Source organism: Pristiophorus japonicus, unplaced genomic scaffold (assembly GCF_044704955.1).
Source record: "Pristiophorus japonicus isolate sPriJap1 unplaced genomic scaffold, sPriJap1.hap1 HAP1_SCAFFOLD_47, whole genome shotgun sequence".
In the NCBI taxonomy this organism is placed as follows: Eukaryota; Metazoa; Chordata; class Chondrichthyes; family Pristiophoridae; genus Pristiophorus; species Pristiophorus japonicus.
In genome coordinates, this window is record NW_027254374.1 from 4,452,634 (window position 1) to 4,470,277 (window position 17,644).

The 17,644-nt window shown below is 45.8% G+C and overlaps 1 non-coding gene across 1 annotated transcript; it reads right to left on the bottom strand.

Annotated features, from left to right (window-relative positions):
* Positions 1-776: 776 nt before the first annotated feature.
* Positions 777-849, bottom strand: trnak-cuu (transfer RNA lysine (anticodon CUU)). The gene has a single exon. It is a non-coding gene; the product is annotated as a tRNA-Lys (tRNA).
* Between the last annotated feature and the right edge of the window lie 16,795 nt (positions 850-17,644).

A 17,644-nucleotide genomic window follows, 5' to 3' on the forward strand; every position in this document is an offset into this window, starting at 1 on the left:
CTCACTCTGTATGTTGGAGACTGGTTTAAAATGTTCAGTGCTCATGCGACTAGGAACCTGGGGCGACTTTTGTTCAATTTATTTCACAGCAAAAATAGTCTCCAAAATAATGTTTCCACCCGTGCTCGAACCAGAGACCTTTCGCGTGTATGGCAAACGTGATAACCACAACACTACAGTTAAAGTAATCTTAGGTATAAAACCAGAGCTTTAACCTACAGAGCTGGCCGATACTTCAGGAGCTGCTTTTACGAGAATAGAATGATGGTGCTATATTTCGGAAGGCTGTGAGTTTGGCAGGAATTGATCTCGTGTTTCACAGACTTTACACATCGGAACAGGAGATGGCCATTCAACAGCGAGTGGTTTGGATCTGGAATGCACGGCTTGAAAGGGCGGTGGAGGCAGACTCAATCTTATCGTTCAGACGGGAGTTGGATAAGGGTCTGAAGGAAAAACAATTGCAGAGCTACAGAGAAAGAGCGGGGGAGTGGGACTCGCTGAGAGTCGGCACGGGCTCGATTGGCCGAATGGCCTTCCGTGCTGTAACCATTCCATTATTCGATAAGTTAGTGACACATTTCATAGTGTGGGTGGGAGCACAACATTGCAAAGGGACATGGATTGAGTCGGCAAAACTAGAGGCATCTGATTCAGGAGATTCGTGGCGCGGTGAAATTTCGGAGTTCAATGACTTTGAAAGGAACATTTTTGTTTTGTGCCGTTTCGGTCAGAGGTTTTCCATGAAAGCAACATTAAATGAAAAGAAATACAATCGCCCAACGTGGGTCTCGAAACCACGACCCTGAGATTAAGAGTCTCATGCTCTACCGACTGAGCTAGCCAGGCTTCTGTCCAACGCAGGTTTTTATCACTCATTGCAGTCAGGCGCCTGTTTGCCCCAGATGTTGAATCTTGCTGTTGAAAAACTGCCAGGGTCTTCTTGAATGGTGGACCAGGCTCGAGGGGACGAATAGCCAACTCCGGCCCCGAATCCTTACGTGTTTATGATTAGCTCCTTCAGGGTAAACGAGCCAAAGAAGTACAGCGGAAACGTTACAAGGACACCCTCAAAGTCTCCCTGGTAAAGTGCGACATCACCACTGACACCTGGGAGACCCTGGCAGAAGACCGCGCGAGGTGGAGAAAGTCCATCCGGTAGGGCGTTGAGCTCTTTGGGTCTTGACGCAAGGAGCATGAAGAGACCAAGCGCAGGCAGCGGAAGGAGCACGCGGCAAACCAGTCCCACCGACCCCTTCCATCGACGTCTGCCTGTCCCACCTGCAACAGGGTCTCTGGCTCTCCTATCGGACTGTTCAGCCATCAAAGGACTCACTTTTGGATGGAAGCAAGTCCTCCTCGATCCCGAGAGACTTCCTCTGATGGTGTCTATGATTTGCGGTACACTGCGGAAACATCTCCACTTTCAGCACCAGATTACCAGAATTAAACCCAATGGCATCGGCACAAAAGCTCCTCATCTGCTCAGAGCAAAATATATCATATGACAATAGAATTTTATGAATTAATTAATGGTGTTTAAATCAATGGTTCTTTTTTTTTGCATAGGAGATGCACAAAGATGTGTAAAATAGATGAACTATTTTTTTATAAGGTTTTGAATTAAAAGTACAATTTCCCTGACCGCAAATCGAACCGGGGCCGCGGCGGTGAGAGCGTTAAATCCTAACCACGAGACCATCAGGAAACGCAGTTTGGACACAGAAGCCGTGGTTTTGTCGAGGTTCACATCGAGCAGCTCCGTAACTCAGTACTCTCTGCTCTACGGGCTGTGACGAGGGTCACACACATCACCTGTTGCTGGAGGGCTATCAACTCAATCAAAGTGACCACGACGTGATTTGAACACGTAATCTTCGGATCTGAAGTCAGACACACTACCGTTGCTCCATCAGACCCACACAGTGAACTGGAGATGTTTGTCTATATGAAGGTTCTGTAATACAAGGGGCTTTAAAATCTCCGCCCATTATCACCAGGTATTAGAAGCTGCGCTCACCTGACAGGCACCGTATAGTTTCTTCTTAAACTTTTCTTTTGCTTTCACGGGAAACCATCATAAATTAACCCCTCACCTTCTTTTGCACAATCAAACAAATGCTAACTCAGGAACAGTCCATACTTCAATCATTTGTCTTGTGCTTTGCATCTTAACTCGAAAACCATATCCCATTTTACTCACTGTATTGTAGCTTTCTGGTTCAAAATCTTTATTGCCGATGACACCACGAATCTGGGGCAACTTTTATCAAATTTAACAGCACCGGTTATTCCTACCGTGCACACAAAATATAATCAGTAGTGAAGATAAAATCCCACCGTGCGTATTTTCAGATTCAACGCAGCAGCATTTCAAATAAATTTTACACTGAAAAGATTTTCAAGTGTTGCTTGTATTTGTGTCTTTAATTACACTTTGTGGCGTCTGACTCCCATTCATGCCACTGCTGAATAAGAAAGGAGTGTTTACATTGACTCGACTGCACTGCCCCTGATATTTGTGAGCTCATTCTTTATATTCAGTGCTTTCTCGCCCTTTGATGGGCTGCAGTGTAGCGGATATCACGTTGGCCTCACATCGAGTACTGTTGAGGGGAATGACTCATCAGGGGAGGGCAGCAGCAGCCATGTTCATGGCACCATGGCTGGCTCTGCTGCACAGAAGGGCAGGAAAAAGAGTGGGACAGCGATAGTGATAGGGAATTCGATTGTAAGGAGAATAGATATGCGTTTCTGCGGCCGCAACCGAGACTCCAGGATGGTATGTTGCCTCACTGGTGCAAGGGTCAAGGATGTCTTGGAGCGGGTGCAGGACATTCTGAAAATGGAGGGTGATCAGCCAGTTGTAGTGATGCACATTGGTACCAAAGATTTAGGTAAAAAAAAGGGATGAGGTCCTACGAGATGAATTTAAAGAGCTAGAAGCTAAATTAAAACGTAGGACCTAAAAAGTAGTAATCTCGGGATTGCTACCAATGCCACGTGCTATTCAGAGGAGAAATCGCAGGATAGCTCAGATGAATACGTGGCTTGAGCAGTGGTGCAGCAGGGAGGGATTCAAATTCCTGGGGCATTGGAACCGGTTCTGGGGGAGGTGGGACCAGTACAAACCAGACGGTCTGCACCTGGGAAGGTCCGGAACCAAAGTCCTAGTGGAGAGTCTTTGCTAGTGCTGTTGGGGAGGAGTTAAACTAATATGGCAGGGGGATGGGAACCAATGCAGGGAGACAGAGGGAAACAAAATGGAGACAGATTCCAAAGACAGAAAGGAGATGAGTAAAAGTGGAGGGCAGAGAAACCCAAGGCAAAAACCAAAAAGTGCCACTGTACATCAAAATTCTAAAAGGTCAAAGTGTAATAAAAAGGCAAGCCTGAAAGCTCGGTGCCTCAATGCGAGGAGTATTCGAAACGCAGGAGAGGGCTCTGAGCTAGAGTGGTTGAGAGCGCAGATAAACAGGACCCCAAGAAAGAATGCAAAAGGCAGGAGGCAACAGAGCAGAGTAGCACTGGGGTAAGTGTAAACCACAAGGTGATAGGAAGGGACAATGTGTATGAATATAAAGGGGCTGCAGGAGGGGTCAAAACTAAAAATCATGGATTAAAAACTAGTATTAAATACTTTACCAAAATGCACGCAGCATTCAAAATAAAGTAAATGCGTTGATGGCACAAATCATGACAAATAGGTATGATTTGGTGGCCATTACAGAAACGTGGTTGCAGGGTGGCGAAGACTGGGAATTAAACATACAGGGGTAGCTAACAATTCGGAAAGATAGACAAGAAGGGAAAGGAGGTGGGGTAGCTCTGTTAATAAAGGATGATATCAGGGCAGTTGTGAGAGATGATATTGGCTCTAATGAACAAAATGTTGAATCATTGTGGGTGGAGATTAGAGACAGTAAGGGGAAAAAGTCACTGGTGGGCCTAGTTTATCGGTGGGGCGGGCAATAATCAAGGGAATAATGGAGGCATGTGAAAAAGGAACGGCAGTAATCATGGGGGATTTTAACCTACATATTGATTGGTCAATTCAAATCGCACGGGGTCGCCTGGAGGAGGAATTCATAGAATGCATACAGGATTGTTTCTGAGAACAATATGTTACAGAACCGACAAGGGAGCAAGCTATCTTAGATCTGGTCCTGTGCAATGAGACAGGAATAATAAACGATCTCCTAGTAAAAGATCCTCTCGGAATGAGTGATCACAGCTTGGTTGAATTTGTAATATAGATTGAGGGTGAGGAAGTAATGTCTCAAACGAGCACACAATGCGAAAACAAAGGGGACTACAGTGGGATGAGGGCAGAGTTGGCTAAAATAGACTGGGAACACAGACTAAACGGTGGCACAATTGAGGTACAGCAGAGGACTTTGAAGGAGCTCTTTCATAGTGCACAACAAAAATATATTCCAGTGAAAAAGAAGGGCAGTAAGAGAAGGGATAACCTGCCGTGGATAACCAAGGAAATAAAGGAGAGTATCAAATTAAAAACCAATGCGTATAAGGTGGCCAAGGTTAGTGGAAAACGAGAAGATTGGGAAAATGTTAAACGACAGCAAACAATGACTAAGAAAGCGATAAAGAAAGGAAAGATAGATTACGAAATTAAACTTGCGCAAAACATAAAAACAGATATTAAAATCTTTTACCGATATATAAAATGGCAAAGAGTGACTAAAGTAAATGTTGGTCCCTCAGAAGATGAGAAGGGGGATTTAATAATGGGAAATGTGGAAATGGCTGAGATCTGAAACAATTATTTGGCTTCGGTCTTCACAGTGAAAATTACAAAAACCATGCCAGAAATTGCTGGTCGCAGGAATGTGGGAAGGGAGGACCTTGAGACAATCACTATCACTAGGCGGGTAGTGCTGGACAGGTTAATGGGACTCAAGGTAGACAAGTTCCCTGGTCCTGATGAAATGCATCCCAGGGTATTAAAAGAGATGGCGGAAGTTATAGCAGATGCATTCGTAATAATCTTCCAAAATTATCTGGACTCTGGGGAGGTACCAGCGGATTGGAAAGCAGCTAATGTTACGCCTCTGTTTAAAAAAGGGGGCAGACAAAAGGCAGGTAACAATAGGCCGGGTAGTTTAACATCTGTCGTGGGGAAAACGTTTGAAACTATCATTAAGGAAGAAATAGCGGGACATCGAGATAGGCTTAGTGCACTCAAGCAGACACAGCATGGATTCATGAAGGGGAAATCATGTTTAACTAATTTACTGGAATTCTTTGAGGATACAACGAGCATGGTGGATAGAGGTGTACCGATGGATGTGGTGTATTTATTTTTCCAAAAGTCTTTCGATAAGGTACCACACAAAAGGTTACGTCCGAAGATAGAGGTACGCGGAGTCAGAGGATATGTATTAGCATGGATCGAGATTTGGCTGGCGAACAGAAAGCAGAGAGTCGGGATAAATAGGTGCTTTTCAGGTTGGAAATCGGTGGTTAGTGGTGTGCCACACGGATCGGTGCTAGGACCACAACTGTATGCAATATACATAGATGACCTGGAAGAGGGGACAGAGTGTAGTGTAAAAGAATTTGCAGATGACACAAAGATTAGTGGGAAAGCGAGTTGTATAGAGGACACAGAGAGGCTGCAAAGAGATTTGGATAGGTTAAGCGAATGGGCTAAGGTTTGGCAGATGGAATACAATGTCGGAAAGTGTGAGGTCATCCACCTTGGGAAAAAAAACAGTAAAAGGGAATATTATTTGAATAGGGAGAAATTACAACATGCTGCGGTGCAGAGGGACCTGGGGGTTCTTGTGCATGAATCCCCAAAAGTTAGTTTGCAGGTGCAGCAGGTAATCAGTAAAGTGAATGGTATGTTCGCCTTCATTCCGAGAGGGATGTAGTACAAAAGCAGGGAGGTCCTGCTGCAACTGTATAGGGTATGGGTGAGGCCGCACCTGGAGTACTGTGTGCAGTTTTGGTCACCTTACTTAAGGAAGGATATACTGGCATTGGAGGGGTTACAGAGACGATTCACTCGTTGGTTCTGCAGATGAGGGGGTTATCTTATGATGATAGTTTGAGGAGACTGGGTATTTACTCGGAGGAGTTCAGAAGGATGAGGGGTGATCTCATAGCAACATTTAAAATAATGAAAGGGATAGACAAAATAGAGGCAGAGAGGTTGTTTCCACTGGTAGGGGAGACTAGAACTAGGAGGCACAGCCTCAAAATACGGGGGAGCCAATTTAATACCGAGTTGAGAAGGAATTTCTTCTCCCAGAGGTTTGTCAATCTGTGGAATTATCTGCCAAGGAAGCAGTTGAGGCTAGCTCATTGAATATATTCAAGTCACAGATAGATAGATGTTTAACCACTAAGGGAATTAAGGGTTACGGGAACGGGCGGGTAAGTGGAGCTGAGTCCACGGCCAGATCAGCCATGATCTTGTTGAATGGCGGAGCATGCTCGAGGGGGAAGATGGCCTACTCCTCTTCCTAATTCTTATGTTTCTTATGTGTCTTATGGAGTAGGCGTCGACTACAACCAAAAACATTTTTGAAAGGACCTGCGTAGTCCTCATGTATGCGTGCCCAAGGCTTGGTGGGCCAGGACCAGGGGCTAAGATGGGCTTCCCTTGGCGCATTAGTCAGCTGGGCAAACGTGTTGCACCTGCGAACACAAAGTTCCAGATCTGCGTCTAAGCCTGGACACCAAATGTGTGACTTGGCAATTGCCTTCCTCATGACAATGCCCGGGTGCTCATTGTGGAGTTCTCTGATGAACACCTCTCTGCACATCTGGTTTCTACGCAGTTTCCCCACAGTAGGCAATCGGCCTGAATCGAGAGTTCATCCCTGCGCCGGTGAAATAGTTTAACTTCCTCAGGACATGCCCTGTACGTGGCAGCCCAGTCCCCATTTAGGACACATTTCTTGACGAGAGACAATAGCGGGTCTCTATTTGTCCAGACTTTAATCTGCCGGGCTGTCACGGGTGAGCCTTCACTTCGGAATGCTTCAACAGCCATGACCATCTCAGCACCATGCTCGGTAGCCCCCTCAGTGGTGGTGAGTGGGAGCCTGCTGAGTGCATCGGCGCAATTTTTGGTGCCCGGTCTGTGCCGAATTGTGTAGTCATAGGCGGCTAACGTTAGTGCCCACCTCTGTATGCGGGCCGATGCATTTGCATTTATGGCCTTATTGTCGGCCAAAAGGGACGTTAGGGGTTTGTGATCTGTCTCCAGCTCAAATTTCCAGCCAAACAGGTATTGGTGCATTTTCTTTACTGCATATACACATGCGAGCGCTTCCTTTTCTACCATCCCGTATCCCCTTTCTGCCTGGGACAGACTTCCGGAGGCCTAAGCTACCGGCTGTAACTGACCCTTGGCATTGACATGCTGCAACACATCCGACACCATCGGACGACGCATCGTTACACATGCTTCTTACATGGGTCATATAGCGTTAACAGAGTGTTGGAACATAACAAATTGCGTGCTCTGTTAAAAGTCCTTTCCTGGCTGTCCACCCAGACGCATTCGCGACCTTTGCGGAGGAGCACGTGTAGCAGCTCCAGCAGTTTGCTCAATTTGGGAAGAAAGTTACCAAAATAGTTCAGGAGCCCCAGGAACGAATGCAGCTCCGTCGTGCTACGGGGTCTGGGTGCTCTCTGGATCGCTTCCGTTTTGGAGGCAGTAGGGCTGATCCCGTCTGCTGCTACCCTCCTCCCCAGGAATTATCCCTCTGGAGCTGTGAAGATGCACTTCGCCTTTTTCAGTCGCAGCCCTATCCGGTCCAATATGCGTAGCACCTCCTCCAGGTTGTGGAGGTGTTCTTCAGTATCGTAACCCGTGATGAGGATGTCGTCCTGAAAAACCACCGTCCCTGGAATCGACTTGAGGAGGCTTTCCATATTTCATTGTAAGATCGCAGCAACCTAGCGAATCCCGAACCGACATCTGTTGTACTCAAACAATCCCTTGTGTGTCGTGATGGTGGTCAGCTTCTTCGGCTCACTCGCCAGCACCTGGGTCATGTCAGCTGAGGTCAGGCCTAATTTTGAAAAATGTTTGCCACCGGATAGCGTCGCAAAGAGGTCCTCCGCTTTCACTAGCGGATACTGGTCTTGGGGTGACACCCGATTGATGCTGGCCTTGTAATCACCACATATCCTGACCGACCCATCCGCCTTGAGCACCGGCACAATCTGGCTCGCCCAGTCACTGAATTCGACTAGGGAGATGATGATTTGCCTTAGCAGACGGTCCAATTCGCCTTCTGTCGTTTCCCGCATCACATACGGTTCTGCCCTGGCCTTGTGGTGTGCTGGCCTGGCGTCCGGGTTTATGTGAATCACTACCTTGGCCCCAATGAAAGTGCGGGGTTGAAATAATGAGGCAAATTTGTCCAGGAGCTGTGAGCATGATACTCGCTCCACAGAGGAAATTGCATTGACATCGCCAAATTTCCAGTTCATGACAGCAAACGAACTTTGTGGGTCACGACTACTGTGGCGCTGCCTACCACCGGAATGATCTCCTTTGTGTATGTTCTTAGCTGTGCGTCAATCGGCGATAATTTTGGCCTCCTGGCCATGGACGCCCACCACTTTTCGAACTATTTGATACCCATCAGGGACTGGCTGGCCCACGTGTCTAGCTCCACTGATACTGGGATGCCATTGAGGAGCACGTTCATCATTATCGGTGGCGTCCTGGTGTGTGAACTGTATCCGTGCTCCACATGAACTCGCTGAACTTCAGCTTCCAGCGATTTCCCCCAGTGTTCATTTCTGCAATTTCTGCAGGTAGTTTGCTCAGCTCTGCAAAGTCCGGCTGAGTGCGTGCCTCCACGCCTCCAACATGAGCTGCTTTTGGAAACAAAAGGTCTCTTGCCAGTCGATCGTCACTGACTGCCCCGTGATTGTCCTTGAGTGCACCATATACAGGTGTTGATGGACCCATTACTGGCCGCATTGTCCCTTGCAATGACGTGAATCGCCGTTCAGCTTGCCATTGTCTCTGTCGAACTTCCCCTCTGAGTATGGCTACATATTGGGGCATGCCTGACTGCCCTTGGCTGCCTGGAGAAGTGTGTGATGCTTTAACAATGTTGAATCTCTGTCCCAACCATTGCTTAATACAGTACCTCTTGTCGGTTCAGCTAGTGGCCATGCTCGTGTGGTTTAAATCCCAGTTTCTCATCGCCATTGATACGTCCTTACTATACAGAGCAAATGCACACGAGGCCCATGCTTCAGAGAAGGTCAGTCTGTGACCTGTCCTTTATTTGTTAGCACTCAAGTGATGGAAGTGAGTGGAGCTTCCACTTTTATACCTGAAGGTCCAGGTTAGGACTGTCTCCCACAAGTTCACCACATAGTGGTCATTGTTCTCACAGTGTACAACTTAGGTCAGATTATACATGGGTTACAATGCTGATTGAATACATGACAGTCCCGGCCTCACTCACGCTGGAGCTGGGGACGAGCGATCAGTCGATGGGTTGTTTGCGGCTTCGATCTGCTGTTGTGAAGCGAGGCGGAGATGCAGGATCCTTTAATAATCTCTCACAACTCAACTGAAAGCAGCAGGAACGTGCAGCTTTGAGAGGGGCTTTCTGCACCGTCAGGGCTGGAAATGGGAGGGAGTGAGAGACACTGTGTAGAGTTCGAGTGTGTACAGAACTGTACAGAGAAACCAGCCAATGATACAGGGCTGTGAGACACTGTTGATAGTATAGTATTAGGCAGTCCCTCGTATCGAGGATGATTTGTTTGCATTCTAAAAAGGGATGAGTTCACAGGTGTTTCGATGAGGGACCTGACAATCTTGGTCCCGAACTACATCCTGAAGGGTGGAAGATGCCTGTGGGTGGATTTTTTAACGTGGGGTGAACGTTGCACACCAGCCACCACACGGGCTTGACAGAGCTTGGTCTTGGTCCAGAGGCAAGGATTACCCAAGACGACCATTGACCAAGCTCTCCTGCATGGACCAATTGTGTACACATGCGCCGACTATCCATCGAACGCAGAATGGGCTGGCCCGTGCTGTCCCTGGGCCCTCGCCTCTATTGAGCCCCGATCACGACGCTCCTGGGCCCCGATCACTCACCACTCCTCCGCCCCGATCAAAAATGGAGCAGTCAGAAACAGGACATCAATCAGTCTCTCTCATCTTGGAGACATCAAATATCAACAATGTTATTTGAAATATCAAAATATTAAACTCCAGCCTAGTTGAAGGGTTATTAACATCAGCAGAAACAAACATCAACTTTGTTAATATTGAATCATTAATGTCAATTATTCCATTTTTTCTAATATTTAATTGAACAATGTCGAAAATATTTCCACCCTGTTTCGATCTGAGGATTTTTCGCGTGTTCGGCGAACGTGATAACCACTACACTACAGAAACATTGCAATCGACACACTGCTAGGAACATAACCAGAGCTTTAACCTACACAGCTGGCCGATACTTCAGGAGCTGGTTTTACGAGAATAGAATGACGGTGCTATATTTAGGAAGGCTGTGAGTGTGGCAGGAATTGATCTCGTGTTTCCCAGACTTTACACATAGGAACAGGAGCGAGTGGTTAGGATCTGGGATGCACGGCTTGAAAGGGCGGTGGAGACAGATGCAATCTTATCTTTCTGATGGGAGTTGGATAAGTGTCTGAAGGAACAACAATTGCAGGGCTCCGGGGAAAGGGCGGGGGAGTGGGACTCGCTTAGAGTCGGTACGGTCTCGACGGGCCTAATGGCCTTCCGTGCTGTAACCATTCCATGATTCGATAAGTTAGTAGCGCATTTCATAGTGTGGGTGGAAGCAGAACATTGCAAAGGACATGGATTGAGTCGGCAAAACTAGAGGGATCTAATTCAGGAGATTCAGGGGACACGGAAATTCGGGAGTTTAATGACTTTGGAAGGAACATTTTTGTTTTGTGCCGTTTCGGTCACAGAAATGTTTGTGAAAGGAATTTTTTGCAGAAAGGGATGCAGCATTTAACGTTCTGCCTCAACACTTCTTTCTGGGTGTCAGGTCACATTTCGTTACAATGTTAATCAATTGCTATAAGAACATAAGAATTAGGAACAGGAGTGGGCCATCTAGCCCCTCGAGCCTGCTCCAACTTCCCCAGCATCGGGAACAATCTACCCACATCTAACCAGTCCTGTCCCATCAGAATCTGATATGTTTCGATGAGATCCCCTCTCATCCTTCTAAACTCCAATGTATAAAGGCCCAGTTGATCCAGTCTCTCCTCATATGTCAGTCCAGGCATCCCGGGAATCAGTCTGGTGAACCTTCGCTCCACTCCCTCAATAGCAAGAACGTCCTTCCTCAGATTAGGAGACCAAAATTGAAAACAATATTCCAGTTGAGGCCTCACCAAGGCCCTGTACAACTGCAATAAGAAATCCTTGCTCCTATACTCAAATCACCTAGCTATAAAGGCCAACATACGATTTACCTTTTTCCTGCCTGCTGTACCTGTATGCCAACTTTCAGTGACTGATGAACCATGACACCCAGGTCTCATTGCAGCTCCCCTTTTCCTAATCTGCCACCATTCAGATAATATTCTGTCTTCACGTTTTTGCCCTCAAAGTGGATAACCTCACATTTATCCACATTATACTGCATCTGCCATGAATTTGCCCACTCACCTAACCTGTCTAAGTCACCCTGCAGTCTCTTAGCGTCCCCCTCACAGCTCACACCGCCACCGAGTTTTGTTTCATCTGCAAATCTACACTCAATTCCTTCATCCAAATCATTGATGTATATTGTTAAAAGCTGGGGTCCCAGCACTGAGCCCTGCGGCACTCCACTAGTCACTGCCTGCCATTCTGAAAAGGACCCTTTTATCCCGACTCTCTGCTTTCTGTCTGCCAACCAGTTCTCTATCCACGTCAGTATATTACCCCCAATACCATGTGCTTTGATTTTGCACAGCAATCTCTTGTGTGGACCCTTGTCAACAACATTTTGAAAGTCCAAATATACCACATCCACTGGTTCTCCCTTGTCCACTCTACTAGTTACATCCTCAAAAATTCCAGAAGAATTGTCAAGCATGATTTACCTTTCATAAATCCATGCTGACTTGGACCGATCCTGTCACTGCTTTCCAAATGCGTTGCTATTTCATCCTTAATAATTGATTCCAACATTTTCCCCACGACTGATTCAGGCTAACCGGTGTATAATTACCCGCTTTCTCTGTCCATCCCTTCTTAAAAAGTTTTTTTCCATTAGCTACCCTCTTGTCCATAGGAACTGATCCCGAGTCATAAGACTGTTGTAAAATGATCACCAATGCATCCACTATTTCTAGGGCGACTTCCTTAAGTACTCTTGGATGCAGACTATCAGGCCCCGGGGATTTATCATCCTTCAATCCCATCAATTTCCCACCTCATAAGGATTTCCTTCAGTTACTCCTTCTCACTCGACCCTCGGTCCCGGAGTACATTTGGAAGGTTATTCGTGTCTTCCTTCGTGAAGACGGAACTGAAGTATTTGTTCAATTGGTCTGCCATTTCTTTGTTCCCCAATATAAATTCACCTGAATCCGACTGCAAGGGACCTACAGTTGTCTTCACTAATCTTTTTCTCTTCACACGTTTACAGAAGCTTTTTCAGTCAGTTGTTATGTTCCAAGCAAGCTTCCTCTCAAAATCCATTTTCCCCCTCCTCATGAAACCCTTACTCCTCCTCTGTTGAATTCAACATTTCTCCCAGTTCTCAGGTTTGTTCCTTTTTCTGGCCAATTTATTTTCCTCTTCCTTGGTTTTAACACTATCCTTAATTTTCCTTGTTAGCCACGGTTGAGCAACGTTCTCCGTTCTATTTTTACTCCAGACAGGGATGTGCAATTGCTGAAGTCACCCGTGTGATCTTTAAATGTTTGCCATTGCCTATCCACCATCAACCCTTTAAGTATCCTTGGCCAGTCTATTCTAGCCAATTCACACCTCATACCGTCAAAGTTACCTTTCCTTAATTTCAGGACCCAAGTTTCTGAAATAACTGTGACACTCTCCATCTTAATGAAGAATTCTACCATATTATGTTACTCGTCCCCAAGGGGCCTCGCACAACAAGATTGATAATTAGTCCCTTCTCATTACACATCACCCAGTCAAGAATGGCCAGATCTCTTCTGGGTTGAGAAAACCATCCATAATACACTCCACGAAATCCTCCTCCAACACATCACTACCATGTGTTTAGCTCAATCACGATGCAGATAAAATTACCCATGATAACTGCTGTACCACCACTGCACACATCCCTTCTTTCTTCTTTGATGCTGTCCCCAACCCGACCTCTACAAACCAGTGAGACAGACATTGCAGCAAGTGACTGGTTATTGTGAAACAGCAATTGCTAAAAGAACAATGACCACGACATGATTTAAACACGCAACTCGTTGATGTAGAGTCAGGCGCACTACCGTTGCACCACAAGGTCTACACAGTCGTTAAGGGATGTTCGTCTATATGAGGGTTCTGCAATACAAGGGACTTTAAAATCCCAGCCCATTCCCACCAGGTATCACAAGCAGCGCTCACCTGACAGTCACCGGATGGCTTGTTCGAAAACTTTTATCTTGCTTTCACAGGAAAGCATCATTAATTAACCCTTCACCTTCTTTTGCACAATCAAACAAATGCGACCTCAGGGACACTCCATACTTCAATCATTTGGCCTGTGCTTTGGGGAGCGGCCCGGAAAGTGGAACTGATTCCATGATCAGATCAGCCATGATCGTATCAAATGGCGGAGCATGATCGAGGGGCCATATGGCCCACTCCTGCTCCTATTTCATATGTTCTTATGTATGTTAACCCATTTTACTCACTGTATTTTAGCTTTCTGGTTCAAAGTGTTCATTGCCGATGACACCAGGAATCTGGTGCAAATTTTATCAAATTTATCAGCACCGATTATTCCTACCGTGCACACAAAATACAATCAGTAATGAGGGTAAAAACCCACAGTATGTATTTTCAGATTCAACGCAGTAGCATTTCAAATAAAGTGAAATAATTGTACACTGAAAAGATTTGCGAGTGTTACTTGTATTTGTGTCTTTAATTAAACTTTGTGGCGTCTGACTCCCGTTCATGCCACTGCTGAATAAGAGAGGAGGGTTTGACATTGACCAGACTGCACTGCCCCTGATATTTGTCAGTTCATCCTTTATATTCAGTGGTTTCTCGCCCTTTGATGGGCTGCAGTGTAGCGGATATCACTTTCGCCTCACACGCAAAAGGTCCCCGTGGATCCGTTTTCTCTCACTCAAAGTTATCTATTTATTGGTGAAATAAAGAGCAATTAATGAATAAGGGAGCCCTTTTGCCAGGAGAATAAATAGCAAATAAAAACAGCAAATGCTGGAAATCTCAGCAGGTCAGGCAGCATTTGCAGGGAGACTAAACTCGTCTCCGATTGTTCATCCACAGCAAGTTTAAAAATAATGCTTCTGCCTGGGATTGAACTTGAGACCTATTGCGTGTAAAGCAAACGTGATAACCACTACACTACAGAAACCTCTGGCACAACAGCCCCCTCAGCGAGGAGCTGACCAGTGAGCTCCCTCTGTGCTGATCGGGAATGTGTTGGCTCTCCTGAAACAAATTCTGTCCCACACTGAGAATTCTCAATCCTTCTCCTCCGCTGCCCTTTACAGAAATGTCACGGATCACCCAGCCACCGTGTTCATTTCCACATCCTCACAGTGGGGCCACAGAGGCTCCTACCGTCTCCCCGCGATCAGCGAACTCACCCAGTTTACAAAATTAAACCCCAAACACGTGCACGGCAAAGTGCAGGAGAAGCCAGATACTCTGTAATCTCGGTCTATCACAGAGAGTATTGGTATTCATGGTGATTACAGCAATTATTAAGCGTCTCACAGACCTCAATTATTTTTCTGCGATGTCATTGATCGAGGATTGAAACCAGGTTAGTGCGCCGGGTCTCAACCCCTCGACCACCAGGGAACAGTTACGATGCATGTCGATATATTTATATATATTTATATATGAACCTGAATGTCAATGGCTACCTACCTAGACTTCGTGGCGCCCACGGTAGTGCGTCTAACTTTGAGTGAGAGAAGCCGTTCCACAGTGACACCTGTCATGTGTTCGACATGGTTACTGCTTGTACTATTACAAGGTGTGCCACCAGAGGGCACTGCAGTGGGAGACTTGTAGCTTACCTGCACAGGTGTGCCTGGCCTAGTATAAAAGGCAGGCCACCAGGTGTGAACCTCACTCTGTGGTTATCAATAAAGGACTCAGGTCACTACAGTTTAATAACGACACATTGTCTCGTGGAGTAAATATCAGAGCATTTGAAGGTATAACAAGGGAGCCAAAAGCCTCAGAAACTGGAAATTCTACTAAAGCGTCGAAGTCATGCTGTCGGTGCCTGGGACAACACATTGCTCAAAGTTCTCCACACGTGAAGGCAGAGTGTTTCTTCGACAGAAAGACTGGGCATCTTGCGAAGTCATGCCGACTGAAGGGTAAACCAATTTTTAAAGCTATGACTCCAGCGTTCAAAGCTATGAGTAGAAATCCAAAGAGACTACATAGTATGGAAGACCAACAACAGGACGATGAGATGTTAGAGTTACACATCATCAGGAGCACTAGTTTAACGGACAGTGATTCGGAAAGCATCAAAATCCACATAGATGCGTGATTTCCAACTGGAGAAACCCAAGATAGAGCAGCGAGGCTGCTCGGGAGAGTAAATTCCTGTGGTTAGTCATATCACTGTACCGATCGGTGAAATATAAAGATTAATTTCAGAACTTGCCTCGAATAGTAGTGAAAAGAGACAAGTCTGCCTTACAAGGAAGAAATTGATTAAGCTCACTGAAGCTGGATTGTAGTCAGATTTTCTGTGTGGAAGCGCGATTTTCATCAACGGATGAGGTTATCAAGAAGTATCCAAAGGTGTTCTGTGAAACGGACTGTCCGATCCAGGGCTTCAAGGCGAGTGTCAGGGTACAGAAGGACGCTAGATTGGTTTACTACACGCCCCGTTCCTTACCATATGCACTCAAGGAGAAAGTTGAGCATAAACTCAAAAAACTAGAAGGTGTTAACCGTTACACTGCGGAAACATCTCCACTTTCAGCACAAGATTAACAAAATTAAACCCAATGAGATCGGGAGAAAAGTTCCTCACATGCTCAGGGCAAAATAAATAATTGTCGTTCTACAAAAGAATGAACAAATTTCAGCACCAGGTCAGACGGAAATGTTAAGCGAGCAGGTGGACTGCTGAATCGCACTTTGAAGGAGTTGGTGGTACAAAGCAAATGGGTTCTGCCCAATGATTCAATATAAGAAATGTCTGCAATAGGATTCGAACACTATCTATAGTAACCTGAAGACTTCACCTTAGACCACTCGGCCATCATTACTATTCAGTGCTGTGTGTGGCCACCTGCAGGTTGATTTTGAACTTTTGTGTCCTGTCACATGAAATAAATCAGGGCAGCAGGCGTATCTCTGCATGACACCGAGGAAAGAGTGAGACAGACCTTGGAGCAAGGGTCTGGTTATTGTCAAACAGCAAATGAAATATTAATTCTGGAAGAATAACATTGAAACGAAATATGATCCTGACACCCAGAAACAAGTGCTAAGGCAAAATGATAAATGCTGCATCCCTTCCTGCAAAAAATTCCTTTCACAAACATTTCTCTGAACAAAACATCACAAAACAAAAATGTTCCTTTCAAAGTCATTAAACTCCCGAATATCCATGTCCCGCGACTCTCCTGAATCAGATGCCTCAAGTTTTGCCGACTCCATCCATATCCCTTTGCTCCAAGGTCTGTCTCCCTGTTTCCCCGGTGTCAGGCAGAGATCCGCCTGCGGCCCTCATATATTTCACTCTCTATGAATCTCTCTAATATTCCAACAACAGCCATGGTTGTGTGAAGGTTTGTATTCTGTTAATCGTCGCCAATTGTTGTGAAAAGTAGAACACCAGGAGGCTGAGTACTGTGAGCTAAACTTAGTGTAATCTTAGTCTTCTTTATTACAACTCCAGAGTGCCTGAACAACATGGCAGCCAACCTTTTATACTGGCCCTGCAGGTGTCGGCAGGTGACCATTAGGACTCCAACAGTCACGCCCTCTGGTGGCAAGTATGACATTGTTACATACTTCACATAATTGTTATCGTTAAGAAGTTATAATTCCAATGAATGCCTGAGTCATCAGAAAAGAGCCTGGTTTGTAGGACAAGGCTACATATCAGGAAGGAGCGTAGTTAGATGACAAGGGAAGTGATACTCTGATGATAAGTTTGGAGAATAAAAAGAGTAAATACTGGAAACACTGAGCAGGCCAGGCAGCATCTGTGGAGAGAGAAACAGAGTTAACGTTTCAGGTTAATGACCTTCCATCAGAAGTTGGGCAGTTGTGTTAGGTAATACTATTAAAAGTTTCAATTGTCACGAAGCAGGGGTAAGGAAAAGATATAAAATGTGGCATATGGAACAGATAGTTTGAATCCGATTAATGTTTGATCAATTTGTACACCGAGCTGAAAACTGCAACGTGTTTGAGTTCTTCGGCTAACATTCGCAAGGTTTG